The sequence below is a fragment of the Helianthus annuus genome, chromosome 9 (assembly GCF_002127325.2).
Source record: "Helianthus annuus cultivar XRQ/B chromosome 9, HanXRQr2.0-SUNRISE, whole genome shotgun sequence".
Taxonomy (NCBI): Eukaryota; Viridiplantae; Streptophyta; class Magnoliopsida; order Asterales; family Asteraceae; genus Helianthus; species Helianthus annuus.
Window position 1 is genome coordinate 36,939,850 of NC_035441.2, and position 24,129 is coordinate 36,963,978.

At 38.9% G+C, this 24,129-nt stretch overlaps 1 long non-coding RNA gene across 1 annotated transcript; it reads left to right on the forward strand.

Annotated features, from left to right (window-relative positions):
* Positions 1–10,370: 10,370 nt before the first annotated feature.
* LOC110874224 lies at positions 10,371–11,869 on the forward strand. The gene is made up of 4 exons (XR_002555751.2): positions 10,371–10,671; positions 10,798–10,887; positions 11,576–11,637; positions 11,733–11,869. It is a non-coding gene; the product is annotated as an uncharacterized LOC110874224 (long non-coding RNA).
* The last annotated feature ends 12,260 nt before the right edge of the window (positions 11,870–24,129 follow it).

Genomic DNA, 24,129 nt, shown 5'->3' on the forward strand with positions numbered 1-24,129 from the left:
CCACTAGACTCTAATCTAGCAAACATGACCAAAAATCTATGAACTAATCAGCCACCATCGTCATTACTGTGAACGTTATGGATCTCCCATTCTCCGAGAAGCCTTTGGACGCTAGCAGTATTCTTCAGCTTCACTCCCATCAGTTTGTAAGGAACCATTTGAATGATAGTCGCACTAATAGTTTTTGGCGGTCTTAACTGATTCTTGAACAGCCTAGCATTCCGCTCCTACCAAATAATCTAAGCACTAGCCGCAACTAACACTCTAGCTAGAAAATTAGCTGCTGACTTCGACCGGGCCCGAGCTAGCAGCCAATCCACAATATCCCTCCATATTGGTTGAACAGAATCCATTCCCACCTTTTACTTAATCATCTGCCGGACTTACATGGGTAGAGAATTTACATTCAAAAAACAAGTGACTATGGGAATCATAATTCGCGTAGCATAAAAGGCAACACATCATGTTCATATTTTTCCTACGCGACAAATCCCATCTCAAGATTTTATCCTGTGTGAGCAACTTACCTCTCATGATTAACCACATAAAGAATGCATGCATCGGGATACATTGAGGAAACCAGACAATAGAGCTCCAATCAATTTCCGGTTCCGCATAGCGAATCGAATTCCAAACACACGATGCAGAAATGTCACTAAGATCATCACCATCTCACCACATAAATCTATCAATTTTATTCGGATCAATGTTCACCTGGTCCAGCTGAATAAGAACTGGATAAAAATCCCTCCAAGCCACTGGCCAATTCCAAACCCCATTCGACCGTAAACCAGCAGCAACTGTAGCATCCAGTCTCAAACCCGCATTCGTGATCGTTCTAGGCGACAAGAAATCACCCAGCGGCCCCAATGTACACCAGATATCATACCAAGCTGACGTTCTAGCGCCATTACCTATCTCGGACCAAAAATGGTTCCTCATTAGAGGCCGTAGATGTAACAGCTTCCGCCAAGACCAGCAGCAGTTTGTTGGGACAGTGCAGCTCTAAAAACTTTTACCTTTTAACCTGTAAGAGTGAACCCGCTCGACCCACAAAGATTTTCGGTTGGTAACAATACTCCAAATGTGAGAAGTCATGAGAGCTTTATTTAAATCCCCAATGCGTCTGATGCCTAAGCCCCCCTCATATTTCGGAATACAAATAGATTTCCATGAAACCTTCGCCTTTCCTTTATGAAAAACACTATCTTGAGACCATCAAAAATTCCGCATTCTAGCTTCCAACTCATGAACCACCCGGGTAGGCAAAATAAACACAGAAGACCAGTAAATATGCATAGAGGATAATACTGAGATGATAAGTTGTAACCTGCCTGCAAATGAAAGCAACTTGTTCCTCCAATGCATGATATGTTTCTCAAGCTTTTCCACTAGAACATTGCAATCTTTATACAAAAGCCTCGAAGATATGAGGGGCACCCCCAAGTATCTGACTGGTAGCGTGCCTTCCACAAAAGGCATAACATTCAAAATAGCACTCTTAATGTAACCAGGAACATTGCAAAAGAAGACCGTGCTTTTTTGAACACTAGGCACCAACCCCGACATCTTTGTAAAGGTAGCTAGGGATGACATAATAAACTTAGCCGAAGCAATTTCACATCGAGCAAAAAGGAACAAATCATCTGCGAAACATAGGTTTATAATTTGCTGCCTTTCACACCGATTGTGAAACTTAAACGAAGAGTCAATCCTTAGAGATTGCTGCAAGATGGCTGTCAAAATCTCCATAACAAGAGTAAAAAGATACAGGGATAACGGATCCCCTTCCCTTAGACCTCGATTACCCTTCAAAAAACCATGAACATTTCCATTAACACAAACAGAATACGAAGTAGTTGAAACACACACCAGGATCCAATTCACCATCTTGATATTAAATCCAAACCAAAGAAGAATACTCTTACGAAACCTCCAATCAACAGTGTCATAGGCTTTTTGAATATCAACTTTAAACGCACAATGAGGAGGACCAGCATTCCTATGGTAATTGTGCATAAGCTCTTGAGTTACAAAATATTATCCGATATCTTCCTTCCTGACACAAAGGCAGATTGGTTAACACTTACAATATCATTCAGCGCCCCTTTAATTCTATCTGCAACAATCTTGCTAATGCACTTGTACAGAACATTGCAACATGCAATAGGACGATAGTCAGTAACAGCCGAAGGAGTAGGGATCTTCGGAACAAGCACAATGAGAGTATGATTCAACTCACATAACAGGTTCCCAGTGTCAAAAAAAATGAAAGATAGCATTAGAGATATCAACCCCGATAATAGACCAAGCACTCTTGAAAAATGCAGGTGTGTACCCATTAGGACCAGGAGCTTTATCGATGCCAATAGAAAACATAGCCGCTTTACCCTAACCGGGTTCAAAGTTTTAGAAAATAAATCAGGCGCCGGGCTAAGAGAAATGTCCCCTTGACAACCCAAAAACTTCTCATAATGATCAACAAAAGCTTTATGGACCATATCACCTTCAAACACATTCCCACCAGAATCTTGAATGACATCAATACGGCTTTGATGATTCCTATTCTTCAACGAAGAGTGGAAAAAAGCAGTATTCATGTCCCCAGCCCTCAACCAATCCACTTTGGATTTCTGTTTCAAAAACGTTCCTAATCTAGCAAAGCTTCCTGATAACTACTCGTAATACTAGCTTCCTTGGCTCGAAGATCTACATTCATAGGATCCTGATCAACAGATTGCTGGAGAAGACCAAGTTTCTCACGAAGAGCTTGGGTCTTTTTATGAAGATTGCCTTGCTTAAAAAGCAAAGCACGAAGAGGTCTTTTAAGAAACTGAAGCCTTTTAACAACACAAAACTGGTGCACTCCATTAACTCTAGAATCCTAGGTCCGTTTAACAATCTCTAGAAACTTAGGTTTATGAACCAAAAAATTAGCAAATTTAAAAGATCGCGGCTTCAACTTACCAATTTCAGGGATTTTTAAAATATACGGACAATGGTCCGAGAGCCTATACGGGTGGAACAGAGCAACCGCACACAGGAATAAAGCCACAAACTGGGTATTCCCTAAGACTCTATCGATTTTCTTCGGTAATCCAATACCCTTCTTGGGTTTTTGGTTCCACGTAAAGTGGAAACCCGCCACTGTTCACAATCTTCTTGCCCAGTCCCTTAAGAAGATTTGGAGGTTTCCCTCGCAAATCTTGTACGTTAACAGGTTTAGAGTTCATCAACAATCAATAAACAAAGCCATGCAATGTAAAACAGAAGAAGATGAAAATATGAAAAAGCTGAAAACCCTATTAGAAAGAACGAAAAAACGAAAAACCTACACTTAACGTCGATTAATTAGAAATCCGGGTATCGTCAAGATCCCTTACCAGTAATGGAATCGGCAAACCCTAATCGCTAATCAGTCTTGATCAAGAGTAGACCGACGAAGAAGAACAAGCTAGGGTTCTTATCATTTGATTGAAAAGCCCTTGCTTGGACTCCTCAAAATCAATGGCCTCAAATTACTCTACCCGTGGCTATTGGTATCAAGTTAAAGAAATTTGTAAGTATCGCAATAGTCAATCACGCACACAACCTGTTTGATAAAATGTCTGTACGAGTTTTTGCTTTCCCTTAGACATTAATTTACATTACGTTCTATAGCAATTGATAGGGAAATCAGAGATGGACCTAGAAAATGGCGCAACTGACTGATTGAGTTTGGTGGGGGGTAGGGTGCAATTGACTGATACGAGCAATATCCGAGCACCCAAGTCACAACCGTTGAAAAAATTAAGGGTGCTGAGATGACTCCTCTTCTTGAGAACCGTTTGATGAAAAGCGAGTCGGAGCTCCTTTCCAGCATGGAGAATCTTCACCGGGATTACGATGATCTAAATGCTCCGATACATGTTCAGCAGAGTTTACTTCTTCAGTGCTATTTATATCAGGAACTTGAGAACTAAAACTTGGTTTGTTCTTAGAGTGCTGATACTCACTGTAGTTGGATCATTCCTTGCAATGTCTCTTGAGTGTTACTTTCTAATGCGTTTTTTTTTGGAGTCCAATATTGTTTTGGTATATGCAGATTTTGGTTTCTTAATCATTTATTGTGAATAATGAAACCTTGCATTTGTTTTTCATGCACAGCAGTTTCAGGAATGTGGTCCAAGCGAACTGCTGTTGGGAAGGAAAAAGTTGCCAAATTAGTTGATGACATTTACAGGTGTGCAACTGCATATCATTACACTCTTTCTCCTTGCAAAGTGCAGTCTTATGTAATATGGCAAATTAGTGGTGGTATCATATGATATTATCTTTTTTGGCGCTGATATGTGCCTATATGCTGCCTCTTCATAAGGAAACTGCAGGATTCCGGGGCAACTGAGTTGGCATCAAAAGGCCGGGGCGTTTCCGATAGTAATAATAATACAAAACACAAAGAGGAGATTGAAGTACCTCCTCAGGTGGAAAAGGTCCGCTGTCCATGTGGAAGTTTACTGAAAGTTGATTCAAGAATTCCGGTTTCAGCAGCTCTTTTCTTATCTTATATGCCTTGTCATGTTCCTCTAGAATGATGTTTTAATATTTTCCTTCTCAGTGTGAAGATTCAAAATGCAATGTTTGGGCTTTGGCAGCATATGGCTTGTGTTGTTATACCCGAGAAACCCATGGAGGGTATTTTACCAGTACCGCAGACCAACTTTTATTGTGAACTTTGTAGGCTTACTCGTGCTGATCCGTAAGTTATCATATGTTTTATTTCATGTTTCTACATTTGTTTGGTTTATGTTTATCATGATTTCTCATTTTAGTTTTATCTAGAAAAGAATTTGATAGTGTTTGTTGTTACAATATCATTGGCACCCTGTTGTTCGTGATATGGCTTCTTTTGTTCATGTTCGTTCATGTTCTTCATTTAAAACCTAAACAAACAGTTCACGAACATAAATGTATAAACAATAGAAGTTTGTATTGAATCAAGATTCTATTCTTATTATTTACAAATCAATATATAGTGGTACAAGAATGAATACAATAATTACAAGAGCTTGATTCTAGGGAAAGAATTATGCAATGGTTACAAATCTTCTAGGGAGAGAATTATGCAATGGTTACAAATCTTCTAGGGAGAGAATTATGCAATGGTTACAAATCTCGTTGACTAAGAATAATTTGCAATTAATGGTGACTTAATTTGTGGTGTTGATACGCTCCCGCAAGATGGAGGATCCGTTGGAGACTCCAATCTTGGATGGAAAATATAGGAATGGCGCGCGTGCAAGCAGTTTCGTGAGGACATCCGCGAGTTGGTCCTTGGAGCTTACATGAAGTACTTTGAGTTGTCCAAAATTGACTTGTTCTCGCACAAAGTGATAGTCCAGAGCAATGTGTTTCATGCGTGAATGGTAAACATGATTTGCACAGACATAGGTAGCCCCGGTGTTGTCACAGTAAAGCGATGGAGTGCTTTTAATTGGGAGCCCGAGTTCACTTAGTAGATTTTTAACCCAGGAAAGTTCAGCTGTAGCATTAGCGAGAGCTTTGTATTCAGCTTCGGTAGATGATCGAGAGACAATTTTTTTGTCTAGCTGATTTCCAAGATATGATGTTGGACCCAAGATATAGCTATATGAGATAAGCTGTGGTGGACCGTCCCCCATCATTAATACCGCCCCAGTCTGAGTCTGAAAAGGCCTGCAAGTTAAGGTTAGTATTGCATTTCAAGAACAACCCATGATGGACCGTTCCTTTCAAATAGCGGAGTACCCGTTTGAGAGCTTGCCAGTATGATTGTTTGGGTGAGTGCATGAATTGAGATAATTTATTGATGGCAAATGAGATGTCTGGACGGGTGAAGGTAAGGTACTGTAGAGTACCAACTAGTTTTCGGTAAGGGGTGGGGTCAACGGGAGGAGAGGAGTCATTAGGAGAGAGCGGATCAGACGTGCTCAAAGGAGTGAGAAACTCTTTTGCACCATCCATTTTAAAGGTGGTGAGAACATCTTGAATGTGGCGATGTTGAGAAAGAAATAAACCATGAGGCGTAGGAATGACTTCCATTCCTAGGAAGTAATGGAGAGGGCCTAAGTCTTTGATAGAGAATTGTTTGCTTAGGGCTTGAACAAAGGAATCCATGAAGGGATTATGATTTCCCGTAAGGACAATGTCATCAACGTACACAAGGAGATAGCAAGTGATATTATTGAGGTTGTAGACAAAGAGGGAGGGATCAGAAAGACATTTTTTAAAACCAAAGCCAATGAGAAATTTGGTTAGTTCAATGTACCAAGCACGCGGTGCTTGCTTAAGGCCGTAGAGAGATTTTTTGAGTTTGCAAATGTGACGAGGGAATTCCGAATTTGTGAATCCGGGAGGTTGTATCATAAAAACATCCTCATGAAGGGTCCGATGAAGAAACGCATTGTTTACATCTAGTTGACGTAAAGGCCACCCTTTTGAAAGGGCAATGGAGAGAATAGTGCGAAGTAACAGGGCTAAATGTTTCATGATAGTCTTTTCCATATTGTTGGTGAAACCCTTTAGCAATAAGACGTGCTTTGTTTTTGTCAATTGTGCAGTCGGGTTTGTGTTTGATTCGGAATACCCATTTGCAACCAATAGGAGTTTGGGTTGTGTGAGGTACAAGTTCCCATGTGTTGTTATGGATGAGAGCATTGTACTCCAGATCCATGGCGTGGCGCCAATCCGGATCTTTCAAGGCTTGAGTATAAGTGGATGGTTCAAGAGATACGGGTAGAGGATGAATGGTGGTGGAGTTAACGAAACTTGAGTTGTAGTATTTTGAATTGGGTTTGGGTTGTCTGCGAGTTCGTGGAGGATGGTTGTGGGGAGAGTCCGTAGGGGAACCAGGTTGGTTTGTTTGGGATTCGGGTGAGATGGGCATAGTAGATGGGTTGGAGCCGGTTGCTGGACTGGTCGGTTCATCGGGCTGAGGTAGTGGGCCGTTGTGTGGATCAGAGCCGTTTGGAGATACAAGGGGAGGGGAGGATGATGTAGGTGGCTGTGTAGTTGGGCTTGGAGTATTGGAGTTGGGAGTTGGGCCATTGCTATGTAAAGAAGGGTGGGTTGGGCCGTGTATAGGAGGGGTGGCAACGATTTGGGTTTCGGGTGTGGTGGGCGGTTGGGTAGAGTGTGGATGGTGTGTGGTTGGTTGAATGTTGGGAGGTTGTGGTTGAGAAGGGTGAGTGGTGTTAGGAGAGGGAGGCGTTGGTGAGGAAATTGGAGCCGAGAGTTGTGGTGGTAAGGAAGTGTCGAATGACACATGTTTGGGATTCGAATTGGTGGCTTGAGATGGAAAGATGTGCGGAACAAATTGGACATGGCGAGAGTGGTAGAGTTTGTTATTAAGGGGGTCATAGCATTTGAATGCCGACTTGGAGGATGAGTACCCTAGGAAGATGCACGCCATTGAACGTGAATGTAGTTTGGAAGTGGCGTATGGTCGTAACCTTGGGTAGCAAAGGCAACCAAACGGTTTGAGTTTGGAATACCTGGGAGTGGTTTTGAACAACATATCATAGGGTGATTTGTTGTTAAGGGTGGGTGTAGGTAAGCGATTGATAAGATGAGTAGGGGTTTGAAAAGCACGAGACCAAAAATGTTGTGGTAAGTGGGAGTAGTGGAGTAATGCGAGGCCGGTTTCAACAACATGTCGGTGACGTCGTTCGGCAATACCATTTTGTTCCGGTGTGTGAGGTGGTGTCGTGTAATGGGAGATACCTTGAGAGGCAAGATATGGTGAGAGACCCACATATTCACCCCCATTACCAGTGAATAACGCAACAATGTTGGTTTTTAAAAAATTTTCAACAAGATATTTAAATTGTGGAAAAAGAATTTTGACATCAGATTTTCGTTTGATTGGGTATAACCAAATGTATTTGGAAAAATACTCAACAAAAATGACATAGTATTTAAAGCCATCTATTGACGTTTTTACGGGACCCCATACGTCGGAGTAGAGAAGTTGTAGTGGTTGATTAGCAACAAAAGAATTTTTGCCAAAAGGTAGTTTGTGGCTTTTATTTAGTGAACATGAAGCACAATGAAAAGACTCATGGGTCACCTTATTACTATGAAGTCCTAATTTAGAAATTAAAGACTTAAACACTTGAAGCGATTGATGTCCAAGTATGCGGTGCCACATGAGAAGAGAGTTTGTTTGGGTGTTGTTGATTTGAGGAGACAAGGAGATTGGTCCATAGTAGACATCATTGATGTTTACTCCCCGCATGAGACGCGCCCCCGTGCGTAGATCCTTGACAAAATAATGACAGGGAAAAAATTCAATAGAAACACGATTAGTATGACAAACTTTGGCAACGGAAATAAGATTATTTCGAAGATTAGGAGCAATTAAAATGTTATCTAAAAGAAGTGGGCGAGATTTTGTTGGAATAGTTGTTTGGGCAATATGAGTTATAGGAAGAGTTTTACCATCACCTAGCACGATCTTATCGGGTCCTCCGTATTCGGAAAGAACGGGAAATTGTTGGTTGTTGTTCGCGGTGTTGTTGGACGCACCAGTGTCCCACATCCAAGATGGGGTTGTAGCCGTTGGTTGAGGAGTGGTGTAGTTAACCACTGGGGTGTTGTTATTTTGAGGCGAGACATTGTGTTCTCGTAGGAAGTGAGTAAGTTTGCGACAATCTTTGGTGTCATGTCCGGGAATGTTACAATAGTAACAATAGCTGTTGTTGTTGCGAGTTGGGCGAGTGGTGGTATTAGTAGTTCTAGATGGCCATTGGTCACGGGTTGTGGGTGGATTTGGTTTACGTGTTGGGCGATTGGCACAAGTAGTGGGTTGACGGTTGTGGATGATTGGTTTGGCCATGGTGAATCGAAAGAAAAAAAGGGAAGCGGACAGAATGTGTCTGTCGAGTTTTGGATCGGAGATGGCTCAAGGGAGCTTTTAGGCTCTTCATACCATATAAGCAATACAAGTTTGTATTGAATCAAGATGCTATTCTCATTATTTACAAATCAATATATAGTGTTACAAGAATGAATACAATAATTACAAGAGCTTGATTCTAGGGAAAGAATTATGCAATGGTTACAAATCTTCTAGGGAGAGAATTATGCAATGGTTACAAATCTTCTAAGGAGAGAATTATGCAATGGTTACAAATCTTGTCGACTAAGAATAATTTGCAATTAATGGTGACTTAATTTGTGGTGTTGATAAAATGAACATAAACAAACTTAAATGGACATTATTAACAAACAATAAACAACACAAATGAACATAATTGAACAAACATAAATGAACACAAATAAACATAAACGAAATAAAGTATTTTTTTATATAAATTAGCGATTAGTTACGATAACTTCCATTGGAAACCCATTTTTATTACTAAAAAGCCCAATTACCTATTAGTTATATTTATATTAGTACTTAGAAAGTTCCTTTTATATTTAATATTTATATAAATATAACTACTTATGTATTCAAATTGAAACCAACAAACATAAACGAATGAACACAAACAAACGAACATAAACGAACGTTAATGAACAAACATAAATAGACGTTTACCAACATAAATGAATGAACAAAACATGTGTTCATGTTAGTTCGTTTAATTAAATGAACAAAAAATTGTGTTCATGTTTGTTCATTTCTTAAATAAACAAACATAAACGAACTTCCTGCTCAACAAGTTCACGAACGCCTCGTGAATGTTCAGTTCGTTTATAGTCCTATTCTCGATCACTTGTTTTTTATTCCGCTGGATGGGTATTTCAGACCCACTTATGGTCCGTATCACAGGACACTGTTTATCTCTCTTTAACTCTTTTCTTGTTAAAAAAATTTTCAACTGTAGCATGCTTTTAAACATTCAGGTTCTGGGTTACAGTAGCACAACCGTTATTGCCTGTGAAACTGGATATTGCAAATGTCCCAACAGATGGGTAAGCAGCTGTACTTCATTTCATAAAAGAGATTTGATGTGTATCTAAAATAGTAAAAATGCCGTTAATTAAATATAAATAACATGTGACCTGTTTCAGTACAAATCCTATGCAAAGTATTGAAAAAACTTTTCAACTTACAAGAGCAGACAGAGATATGTTGGTGAAGCCAGAGTATGATGTGCAGGTTAGTCAATATTAGTAGGGCTGCAAACGAACCAAATGAAAACGAACAAGGCCTTGTTCATGTTCCTTGTTCGTGTTCGTTTGTTGATGAAATATATGTGTTCACGAGCAGCTCATATCTATGATTACAAACTATGATGCTATCATTCCTATCCATGATTTGCAGGGATGTGGAATCGGTTATGAAACCATGGGGTGGCTCACAGGGAAAATTAATAGGTTTATTGGCTCATGGTTAAAAAAAAAAACGTCCGAGGCGTCTGTATTGAGGTGCGTCTCGAGGCGAGACAGGAAGAAATCGTTTTTGAGGCGGCGCATCGCTGGTTAATTATGTTGTAAATCACATGAAAACCCACTGGATCATTTTGTCTTTTTAAATGTTTCTAGTTACATTGTCCTAAATAATCCCACTTTCTCTGCAGTCGCATACCCCAACAGTATTGACAAAAGAGATCACTCTTGCAGTGTCATTCTTGATTCATTTGAGCTTTGGTAAATTAGTTTCACTGGTATAATCATTGTTTTTGTTCATCACCGGTTCATGAGGTTTGTCTAATTCTTTCATGCTTGATTAATCTATATTAATACTAATTTTGTTATTGCTTTTGCCAAACTGTTAAGTAATAGCACAAAAAAAAATTCTTATACAAAAAGTTATGTTTTTGAGTGCAGATGGATTCCAAGATTTTGAAGAACTAGAGGTATGCAAGGAAGCACACGAAATAGAGTGGGAAATTTCTATAGAAGAATATATGTTTTCAGGTCAGTTGTCATTTTTTTTAGTTTTTGTTATCAACTAGAACTTTTAGGGGTGTTGTTGGGTTTCTAGTTTTTCTGCTTGGCTTAATCGGGTATTTTCAACTTGAAAATGTAACCAATATGTGAACTAAATTATCGTAGTTTAAGTCTTTTTTTCTTTATGGGTTTGGTTATACTTAAAAGACAAAAGCATTGAAACTCAAATATAATATTTCATACACTTGAATGGAACCGAAAATGCAACGGGTGAACCGATTACCCGATTCTTAAAATCCGACCTACTTGAACCGACTTACTTGAATCTTAAACGGGTTAGTGGGTTTATTAAGGCATCCGTTGTTTTTGACGAGCCTAAGAACATTAATTTAATCACCAGGCTTTTAAATTTGGTGTAGATTTAATATGATGTTATTCGTGGATATCTTTTTGTGTCAAACTTTACCTTTCCTTTTTATGAAAAAACAACAGGTTCTAATGTTTACTTATTTTCGCCAAAACATGTTTTGACCGGAATCAATATGACCATTCATTTTGACCTGACACTGGCTACTTGATCTTTGTTCTCTTGATCTAATCTTGAAAGATGCAAACTTTCACTGTTTCACATAACTACATTATTTTTCTGTTCAACTTTTTAACACTTTACCTCATATTTCTATATCAAGTTACTAACTTTCTTGTGTTTTTAAAGACTTTGACAGCTCTAGCAACTTCCTTTCATGCGCTACAACCTTTGACAGATTCTATATCTCGGTTAAGTGACTATTAATGTTTTTCTTTTTTTTTTTTTTACCAAATACCATAGACCTAATATCTGTCTGATGTTAAAAAATGGTCTTCTTTTTCAGCTTTGTATGGGTTAAGTTACTAAGTGACAAATTTCCAGCCAAAACCCTGAGTAGAAATGGTCAGAAGAGGTGGCCATAGTTCCAACATTTGATGGTAGACATGCTTAATAGAGCCTTTCTTGAGGAATGCTTTACTAAAATCATACGATCTGACATACATCAACAAAGCTTGGAGGCTCTGATGTGGAGAGCTATCAAACAACTATCACTTGAAGATCAAGACGAGTAGAATATTCTCTTTATTATTAGGATGTTATATGTTGATGTTATACAATAACTATTAGGATGTTTTATGTTGATGGTCTATTTATAAAATTGGTTTTATGATTTTATTTGGGATATTAGGACCATTTTCTTGATATTAAACTAGCTATAACGTTACATCACAAGGGTCCTATAAATTAATTTTTAAGGACGCTTGTATGTGTATCAAAATATTAAAATTAGGTAATCACATATTAGAACATTCTAAAAGTGTCCTAATATGTTCTTTTTAGGACGCTATTTAAGTTGTCTATAGACATATTATGTAACCACAAAATTGGTTTCATAATCTTATTTGGTATATTAGGACCATTTTCTTGGTACTAAATTAGCTATAATGTTACATCATAAGAGTCCTATCAATTAATTTCTAAGAACGCTTGTAAGTGTATCAAAAGATTAGAAGTATGTATGCACATGTTAGAACATCGTAAAAGTGTCATAATATGTTCTTATTAGGACACTATTTTGGTTGTTCAAAGACATATTACGTGACCATAAAATTGGTTTCATAATCTTATTTGAGATGTTAGGACGCTTTTTTAGGTCTGGGACTTATTACGACCCCTTTACATGAAACTCTTTTACCGTTGGTCCTATTAAATGAAAGGTCCTATAAAGTAACATTTTAGGACGCTTTTGCGCGTACTAAAAACCCAGTTTTCTTGTAGTGGTTGTCTAACTAGTTAAACTGAAATTCCAAACTTATCGTTGGTTCATAACCCATGAGGGAGTGAATCGTATTAGGGTACTTTCAGAAACCTAGATAACCTGTGAAAGAGTCTAGTAACCGGTAAACACAGCAGCCTATTTAGAGTTCCATAAGTTTCACCTCGAGAAGGGTCTAGGGGCTTATTCGGTATCTTGGCAGGATTAGTATATTAAGATCCCGATGCCATAATAATTAATAAACATAATAAAGTCATTACTAAAATAAATCAGGAATCAAGTCTAGGCAATCGTTTCCATCAATTGATTACAAAGCATTTCATTCTTATGATCCTTGTGAACGCATCACCAAGAGGTCAGTTGTAGATCAGGGTACATAGCATTTCGTTGTTATGGATTATGTTAGCCACACCACTAAGAGACCAATTGGCATTTGGCACTTTTAGTAAATATAGATTATAGAATATTGAAGTTTGTTTAATATGAAGTTGAATCCCTACCTAATCTGATGTAGTTGGGCTCATTGGCTTCAATAATTATACTTTCTATGATATTCATTTTTGGGGATTTGTTTGATTTTGATTTTTTTCTAGGTTGGTGATGTTTCTAGCAAGTTATTGATTGTTAAAAAATGTGAATCAGCGATTGAGGTAGAAGTGAACACACGACGTCGACCAACCAATCGAATGGAATGATGCAGACCTATCTATCTGGAGTCAGAAAAAGACAACTGGATAGACCACTCTAGGCAAATTGCTCTGTCGCGTAACGAGTCAAAAAAATACAAGTGTTTATATAGGTATTAGTTGGAGGTGCATTTAACGAGACTACTTTATTTTTGGGTCTTATCTTTTGTTTGCTATTGCGAATGATAGTACAGTAACAAGCCAAACCGATATCGATCAAATTCTCATCGCGTGGCGCGGGGGAATCCAACTAGTTAGGAACAAAGGTTGTGGTACAACTCATTGTTTGATTGGCCAGAGAGAAAAAGCTAAGGTTAATAGCAAAAAGAATAAAAGGAAGTGCAAATTTTGTGACAAACTTGGCTCCCATGATGCTCAAAGTTGTCCTAAAAAACAAATTCGAACTAATGAAGAGAGTCATAGTGATGATGAATGAAGTTTTTATATTTTTTTATTTAGTTTAAAGAAGGTATTCATGTACTATGACTTTTAAACACTTGACATTTGGTTGAATTTGAACTTTGTTTTGACGCTGGATTTTACGATTTAATATTTTATTCTTTCACTATTTTAATAATATTATGTGCTTGGACTTGTATTCTTATTCGTTATCAAATTATATTTTACATATGTGTAAATGTCAGTATTCTTATGTAATATGTTTTACACATGTGTGAGTTGTTCGTTGCCACTTATTTGTTCCTCTTTTATTATTTGCATTCGACTTACCCATATGTAAACTGTTCACCGAGACTTTTTTGTTTCTATTTTACATAGTTTCAGTTGTATTGCACATGTGTAAATTATTCACCGTTACTTATTTGCTTCTAGAATACACATTTGCAGCTATATAACACGTGTTTGTCATTTATTTTTATTGTCCTATGTCCATTTCTATTACATATGTGTAAGTGCCTGTTTTATACATGTGTAAGTGTCTATTTTACATATGTGTAAGTAAGTTGTTTACACATATGTAGATTGTTCATTGTCACTTATTTGTTTATTGACTACACATTTGTAGCTGAATTACACACGTGTAATCTGTTCACTATCGCTTACTTTTTTTATTTTACCTATGTGCATAGTATTACACATCTGTAAATTTGTTCTCTGTCACTTAATTGTTTCTGTTTTACACATTTGCAATTGAATTACACAAGTGTAAATAATGAATTAAAAGAGTTAATTACTGTTTTCGTCCTTGTAGTTTGTCTAAAATCACTATTTCAGTCCATTAGTTTAAAATTTGCGATTTCAATCCCTGTGGTTTCACTTTCGTAACCATTTCAGTCCACCTCGTAACTATTTCAGTCCCTGTACTTAACAGAATAATGGACTGAAATGGTTACGAAAGTGAAACCACAGGGACTGAAATAGTTACGAAAGTGAAACCACAGGGACTGAAATCGTAATTTTTAAACTAATGGACTGAAATAGTGATTTTTGACAAACCATAGGGACGAAAACAGTAATTAACTCGAATTAAAACAAGATAGTATTTTATTCAAAATATTAAGTATTACATTGACCAACAAGTAGGATTTAACTAAAAGAGTATTATCCGTATATTAAAAGTATTCAATTTCTCAACAAGTCATATAACCCTTTAGACACGATATCAACAATAACATAAAACAAATTCATAATCCTCGACATGCAGTATGCATGATAACATTAAAACAAGTCGTGATTCAAAATATATACTAGTCTCTCTTTTCCATTTGGTTTCTCTCAAACTCCATTCTCTTCTCGCTGAATATTCGCATTCCAAAGTACAATCTTGGTATTATTTTATGGGCTTCTACGATGACCTCTCAGAGTTCTCTTTGTCATTTTCCAACTAACAATAGAATGTACTGTTGGTGCACTTGTGTCTGTACTTTGTCTGTATTCGGTCTTATGTAACGATGTCCTGATTTGTATTGTAAGTTGACCAAGTCAACCATCCTCCGGTTTGACTTGGACAACATTTGAAAGATGTTCAGATCGAAGGATAGCCTCGAAGGATACACCTGATCCTTCGAGGTGATCGAAAGATATGGTTCGACCATGGTTCGACCATTAGACCTCGAAGGATGATCCTTCGAGGTCCATGCTGATCTTTCGTGTAACATGTGGTCGACAGATGATCCTTCGGACCATCTGTCGAATCCTTCGACCAGACATGCTGAGCTGGGTATATATACCCATGCATGTGTTGAGTGTGAGTTAGTTCTGGAGTTCTGGAGTTCTGCCATTCCCACACACCCGAGAGATAGAAGCTTAGAGAGCATTCTGCCCAGAACTCACACACACACTTAGAGAGTTTATAGAACACTTCTGTAAACATTGAGCTTGTAACCGAACCTTCATTTGCATTAATACGACTAGTGTTAATCGGTGAATCTTTGTGTGTTTGTTTCTCTACTTGCTACTAACTCGGTTTGCTTGCTAGCTTGGATTCCGCACTCGCTAGTAGGTTTGTATAACAAGGTTTAGGTTCGTAATCCTCCGCGACACAGGGACCTACAAGTGGTATCAGAGCTTGGCTCTTTACCTTGTTTAAAACCGGGTTTTTACAAGTTTTGGTGTGTTGAAACACTTGGTTTTGCACCTGTTTTTACTTGGTTTCTTGCATTTGCTTTGAGTAAAAACGTGTCTAAACTAACCGGGAGTGTTTAAAGTGGGGTTGGGTAACTTGAAAAATTGTTTTAAGTGATTTTGAATTTTCCGGCTATATTCCGGTTCAAAATTCCGGTGACTGGTGTTGTTGTCATTTTTGGCAAACTTTCAAAGTTGGTGGTGAAAGGACAGCCTGCACATCCTTTCTGCCGAAAGTTGACTTACCTACCCATCACCTTTTCACCAACCCGTCACATCTGTGTCAGTGTGTCAGTGCCCATTCGAAAGATATCCTTCGACTTCGAAAGATATCCTTCGACATCGAAAGACCATCCTTCGATCAGTGACAGCTCGATAGATAAACATCTTTCGAGTAGTCCTTCGAAGTTCGAAACACATCTTTCGATCAGGGAATCTTTTCGAAAGATAGTTGTTTTATCTCGAAAGATAAGGATCTTTCAAGTGAGAATCTTTCGAGATTTTGAGTCTTTCGAAGCCAGTGCTCGAAAGTCAACAGTGATCCTTCGAACACTGTTGAACATTCGAACAAGTGTGATCCTTCGGAAGTTAGCTATTCGAAAGATAAGTGTCCGAAAGATAGGGATTTGACTCGAAAGATAAGGATCTTTCAAAAGGGAATCCTTCGAGTTCTTGAATCTTTCGAAATTATTGTTCAAGACTCAACAGTAATCCTTCGAGTACTGTTGATCCTTCGAACAGTAGTTGATCTTTCGATTGTGGTCTGTTTATTGTTAACAAGTTTCTGTGATTTCAGATCTTTCGAACAGGATCGTTCGGCTGTGTGATCTCTCGGATTATTCACTTAGCATTTATTTTGCTTATCAATCATGAATCCGAGTTGGTGGAATCCTGCTCCAGATAGTGGTAAATATACAAGTTCAGGAGTTACTCCTTCATGGTGGGGTACACCGGCTCCTGATAGTGGAAAATACACGTGTACAAGTCTATCACCATCATGGGCCGAATCTCCAGTATCTACATCTTCACAAGCAAATGCCTTACCATCAAATCAATGGGCATTAGTAACGGGTCAAACTCCGAGTGTACAAAGTATCTTATTAAGCGAAAGCGAAACAGGAAGTTTGAATCGACCCCCAAAACTGATGAGTCTGAATGAATATCCAGGATGGGCTGAGAGGTTTAAAACATATGTTCTTGGTCAAAATACGGAACTGTGGATACGTTTCACCACAGATTTCGATCAAGCCATAGAGGTTGCTGCTTCAGAGACTGCGTCATTTGCTGATCTTCCCGAAGATAAAAAGAAAACGTATGATCTGGAAAAGAAAGCATATGCCATTCTCACCCAGGCTTTGAGCAAGGATATTTATCACCAGTTTGTCAGCTTCAAGACAACTAAGAAGTTGTGGGACGGGTTGAAAACAAGAGGAGTAGGAAATGAAGCAACACGTCAGCTGCGTCATGACTTACTCAAGAAAGAATTTGACAGCTTCGCTTGCATGGATAAGGAGTCTCTGGGAGACATGACAAGTCGTTTCTATCACCTGCTTACTGAGTTGAACAATTTTGGAGTTACAACAACTCAAGCAGAGGTGGTGAAGAAGTTTGCTGATGCCTTACCTCCTCAATGGAGTAGTTTCTTGGAAATCCTTAAGTATAACGGAGCGTTGAGAACTACAACTTTTAACGACTTCGTGCAGCTTTTGGAAAACAAGGATCAGGAGGAAATATTGAAGGCGAAGAGAGTTCCATTGCCACAGAATCCAGAAATGTATTATGGAACTTCCAGCTCTTCGTCTGCAAGAACTGGTTCACATGCTCCAATTCAAACGGCGTTTGTCACAAGCACAGATTGTTTTGGCAATCCAATACAAGTTCCTGTTAAGCCGCCTCCCACCACAGATATATTTGGAAATCCAATCCAACCACCTCCACCTCCTCCTGCTCAACAACAACGGGCATGTTATGGAGGAACATCATCTGCTGATCAACAATCAAAGCCAAATACAGTTCAGCTCAATACTTCAAGCTTTTCCAAAGTCAGTGTAGAAGTAGCCAAGGAACACATGGAGCTACTTAACACTATAGTGAGCGCGTACTGTGGGTTGATAGAAGGTCAGATTGGTAACATTAATCTGACACAGGAAGACTATCGGCAGATAGATAAAGAAGAGATGGACTTGATGGATATCAAGTGGGCCTTTGCTAGTGCTGTGAGAAGAGCAAAGGATTGGATGGAAAGTACTGGCAGAACCAGCTTGGAAAGTAAGCGAGACACCAAGTATGGGTTCGATAAACAAGCAGTAAGGTGCTTCAACTGTGGTGAACGGGGTCACTTTAAACGGGAATGTGCAAAGCCAGCACAGCATGGAAACCAGAACCCCTTCAGAAACCAGGGCAACCAGCAGAACCAGAACAGAAATAATGAACGTACATTAGTGCCTGTCAACAATCAAGCCAACCGGGCACTTGTAGTTCAGATGGATGAAGGTTGCGACTGGTCAATCCAGTTTGGTGGTGATGGTCCTAATGGTACAGCTTGCTTTGCTCAAGTTGTGAAGGATGTAGTTAGCACCAGTGGTGGAGAATCTTCCGCCAGTGGTGGTGAATCTTCTGAGGATGAAGACTCTTCTGGGTACAGCAGGAGTGTTGATGAAGATTCATCTAGGTCAGGCGATGAGAATATGGGCGAGACATCTGGTGTCTCAGTTGATGCTGATATTGATGAACTTTTGGAGGAAGCTGCAGCAGAAACTCAAAGAAGATCTGTTCTGGTGGATCAAGCTGCTTGTACTTCGTCTTCTCTCCATTCAGCCTTTATGGCTAATGTCGACAGTTCTTCAAGTCAGGTATGTGTCGATGAACCCATTGCTGTAAACTGTGATAACTGTGATAGCTTGCAGGCTAAATGTGCTGAGTTTGAGGCAAACATGTCTGAGTTGCAAGCCAAACATGATGCTTTACAAGCTAGTTTGTTTGACTTGCAAGACAAACATGATTCCTTGAATGCTGAGTGGTGTGCATTGCAAAGCAAACACGAGGCTTTGCAAGAAAAATATGATGTGACATTCATCCACAATCAGAAGTTGACTGTGGATCTTTCAAAATGCACAGAAGCCAATATGTTTTATGAAAACCATGAAAAGGAATTTAAGTCAATGATTGAGACATTAAAGAAAGACAAAACCGAATTGACTAAAATGGTTTCCAGAAAACAAACGGACATTAATTTGTACATCTCACGTCTTGAGGCAATGCAAAAAGAAATGGTCTGTGTAAAAACGGAAAGTGAGGCAATCCAACTCAAGCTAGACAGCTATTTGAGCTCTAGCTACGTGTTGGATCACATCATTGACGTTCAGAAAGAAAAACGGGATGTCACATGCATAGGATACAAAAAATGTCCACCACCAGTCAGACACAATTATGATGCCATGCCTGATGAGGAGGATAGAGTGTTCTTCGAACCATCTGTTCCTCTTGATGTGAAGGAGTTTGCAGCAGGACTCGGATACCAGAAAGAAGTATCCTCAGATTCGGATGTGTCAGCAGATACATCTGTAACTGCTGAACAGAAACAGGATCCTCCAGTTGAGGTTGAGGATGCTGATTCTTCAGATGATGAATCTGATGATGCTGCTCCAGCAAAGTCTGATGCGGTAGTCAAAAATGAGGACATACCTCTTGAGAATCACATTCTATGTGATCCCCCTGCCACACCCGCTAAGACTGTTGCAACTGAGTCCTCGTCTGAGAAGGAGTCGGAGAGTGTGACCTTGCTGTACACTTTGGTTGGTGATGATAAAATTTACTCAGACAAAGATTTTTCTATTAAGAACGTTAATCAATCCTTAATCGATAAAGTCTTTGAAAATTCGACAAGTAAGTTTTTGGGGAAGAAAGGACCACATGTTACAGTTACACAGTGTCCTCCAATCCCAAAGGCTGAAGTTCGAAAACAATTTGGCAACAAGAAATTACCAGCAATGCCAAAACAGCAAAATCACACCAAGCCCAAAGGAAAGGCACCGGCTCAAGTCCAGAAGAAGCCGAATCAAAAGAAGAAGAAAAATGTTAACTTTGTGAAATCGACGGGAACGGACAAAATTGAAACGTTTGAAAATAAATCTAACTTAGATTTTGTCAAGAAAGCTACTGTTTTGAAAAGGAATGAACAAAACAGCTCAAAGCCTAGTACCTCGAGTTCACAAGGTTCAACATCATCGGCTAAGAGAACACATGATTCTTCGAGGTATGTTGAACGAAGATCATGTTTTGAGTGTGGAACCATTGGGCATATAATTCGAAATTGCCCTTACCTTCATAAGCAAAAAGGGAAGGTTGATGATCCCCGTGACAAGACTGACCGTAAGCCATCTACTTCCACAAAACAAGATCCCCGACTTGTAAAAGAAAGGGAGAAGAAGCAGAAACGCCAACAGGTCAAAAGGATTGAAAAAGCAATTAAAACCGATGTGGTTCAAAAACAATCTGTTTCTGTAAAATCAACACATTCAAAAACTTCAAACTGTAATGAAGTTAAAATGTTAAAGAATGACACTGATAAAACAAAACAGACATGGAAACCTAAATCGGTTACTGAATCAGGGGGACCATCACAATTTACAAACCATCAAAGACAAGAAGTTATTGTCATTGATGAAAATGGAAGACCCAAGACCACAATGGCTTGGGTCCCTCTCTCCAACTAATCTCTGAATGAGTGTGCAGGAAGTTCCAGGAGGAACTATTGATAGTCTTAGGATTGTTGATAGTGGAATGTCCTTGCACAAGATAGGCGACAGAAGAAATTGTTGCCTTTGATGGTGAGAGAGAAAAGAAAAAGAAAATGTGGCTGAATGAAGATGCAAAGTCGACCAAATGAAGAACGTGCCGAAAATTTGGTCATTCTGGTTTTGATCGGGTCCTCAGGAACGAATGAAGTGAAATGTGTGCCGATGCCTTGGCGTGGATTGAACATCCGCACACCATTTCTGAAAGAGAAAGTCAAAGACCTTCGCTGGTGAAATGTGGAAGACCAGCCGGACCCGGAGGTTTATGAGCTTATTGCTGTCAAGAGACTTCTCAGCAGTTGCAAATTCGATCTTGAAGTCCACACCGGGTGGATATCCAGTTGGGAGAGTGCTTAGATTCCTTGCAATGCACGGAACAGTTGCAGGATACGCCTTTAAATTCTTAATCTCTCCTATACTTGTCGATATTTTAGCTGCTTTGTGAACTGTTATTATCTCGTACAGCACTCTTTGACCTGACACGTTGATCTCGGATATCACCTCACACGTGATTGTTTCAATATGAAACTCATCAATGTTGTCAAGGTCCGCACCGCTTACCGACATGCCAACTCATTTTTCCAAATTTGTTAAATCTTTTCGGATAAAACTTAATTTTGGTAAACGGCATTAAGGTCAAGCACAAAAGTAAACCAACATCGGAAAATCATTTTTGAAAATATCCTTGTGTTTTTAAATTTATCTTAGTTTATTGATTTTAGGGGGAGTAAATCCAAAAATCGGAAAATACAAAAACATCGAAAAATTTCAAAAACACAAAAACAATAGAAAAACAAAAATGAGTTTCCTGGCGAGCAAAAGAGAAAATGATAGTACATCAGTGGTCTATCCAAACCTCTCTAAACCTTAAATGCAAAACGATAAGCAGCTCTATATAAGATGTATCGGTAGGCTCACAATCATTTTAAAGTGTGCAGGGTGATATAAATCTTAATCGACTGAAGATCAGGTGGGAACCATTCATTGGCATATGGTCTTAGTACCGAAATTTCGTTTGATTGATTGCCGAGGTTCTGAGATATTCGGTCTTTATGCTGCTTATCATCTGGGTATCATGGTTGTATCTTTTACCGAAAAATAACGGGGACGCAAGTCTAGATCTTCCATGATACTATACATACGTGTACATATTGCATACTGCATTCGACCTCAATAAGTGATAAACAATCACATGTCCATATCAAATAAGTGATAAAATATCACATTTTTCCGGGTGTCAAGTTCGTCTCTCTGCTGTACGGAAGTACTGACCTGTTCACGGACTTGCACCTGTGCCCTCATGCATACGAAAATCAAGTTCCTCATCAATAAGTGATTATATCACATAGGGCTTGTTTTCAAATCAAAATAAGTGAGTATCTCACAATTTATACGGTCAAACAGATGATAATCGGTATACTCACCGGTAAGATGAACACTCGTGCATACCTTGATACGGGAATGTGTTGTGATGTGGATGAACACCGGTCGGTAAGTATAAATCATACCTTAACGTATCCCCTCGCCATGATTACATCTGATAAGTTGAGCTTAAGTGGAAAACAATACCGAAAATTGTTATAGGATGCTTATCTTAATATTAACTAACTGAACAACAAGAGTGTTTTGGCATGACCGTACACTGATATGATTCTCTTACCCTCGAAACTCGCAAAAAGAATGTTTGTATATATTTATTTATTTACTGCTTAACCTTTATTAGTTCTTTTAAACAGTTTCATCGTTTGGTGCATATCAGCACGACATTAGCGGTGATGTCGTTTGATAACACTCAAAGGATTTTAAATTGTTGTCTTTTAATTTCAAAAATACCAAAAAGATTTTAGGCTTGTTTTAATATAAACTTTATAAAAGCCAAAAAGATTTTATTTCTGCTTTATTTTCGATCGTACGATGTTGGAGCTCAAGTCTTCGCTACCTGAAACCTGACTGAAAACCGAACTGACTAAATCTTCATAAACGGTCGAAATTTGCATGTTTGAAAGTTAAAAGGCTAAAATTGGCAAATTTATTAAACTTTCAAACTGTCGGACGGTGTTTGATTGTGACATGGTCATACGTGTGTCTTTTGTTTATGCTAACTATATTCCAAGCAGTTGTTCTCATTACGCGTTTAGATTTCTTGCATGTGCAGATTCTAAAGGCTAGGAGAACATGGTCGATGACGAGCTTTGGAATGAAGACACGAAGGCACTCAATGAATGAAGGTGATCGAGTCGCCGCTGGCCATCATCATCACCACAAGGATCTCACTTCATAAAGATAAAGTCTTTTCACGAGCATAACTCAAGGGGGAGCTTATGTTAAGGGGGAGTTTGTCAACACACTTCCTACATGATACGGGTAGTTTGTTGATACACTTTCTACTTTCAAGACGTGAAGACTTTGAAGATCCTCCGACATTGAAGACATGATAGGACATCAGAGTTTTGAAAACCTGAAGACCAAAGACCGTCGAAGTTCAAGACGAGTCTACACTTTTAGAAGAACAAGACAAAGCTTAGAGATCAAAGACAAAGCTACAGCCAAGGGGGAGTTTGTTGGTGCACTTGTGTCTGTACTTTGTCTGTATTCGGTCTTATGTAACGATGTCCTGATTTGTATTGTAAGTTGACCAAGTCAACCATCCTCCGGTTTGACTTGGACAACATTTGAAAGATGTTCAGATCGAAGGATAGCCTCGAAGGATACACCTGATCCTTCGAGGTGATCGAAAGATATGGTTCGACCATGGTTCGACCATTAGACCTCGAAGGATGATCCTTCGAGGTCCATGCTGATCTTTCGTGTAACATGTGGTCGACAGATGATCCTTCGGACCATCTGTCGAATCCTTCGACCAGACATGCTGAGCTGGGTATATATACCCATGCATGTGTTGAGTGTGAGTTAGTTCTGGAGTTCTGGAGTTCTGCCATTCCCACACACCCGAGAGATAGAAGCTTAGAGAGCATTCTGCCCAGAACTCACACACACACTTAGAGAGTTTATAGAACACTTCTGTAAACATTGAGCTTGTAACCGAACCTTCATTTGCATTAATACGACTAGTGTTAATCGGTGAATCTTTGTGTGTTTGTTTCTCTACTTGCTACTAACTCGGTTTGCTTGCTAGCTTGGATTCCGCACTCGCTAGTAGGTTTGTATAACAAGGTTTAGGTTCGTAATCCTCCGCGACACAGGGACCTACATGTACCATTATTCCTAAAAATGTGCCTAGTCAAAGTGACAAAGTACAATACCATTAAGCCATTTGTTTTACTGCTATCTTAAACAAATAATCTAACTGACTTACACATGTGTAAATGAGCAAAACGGCTCACTTACACATGTGTAAACAACCTACTTACATATGTGTAAATTGCATAATTACACCTA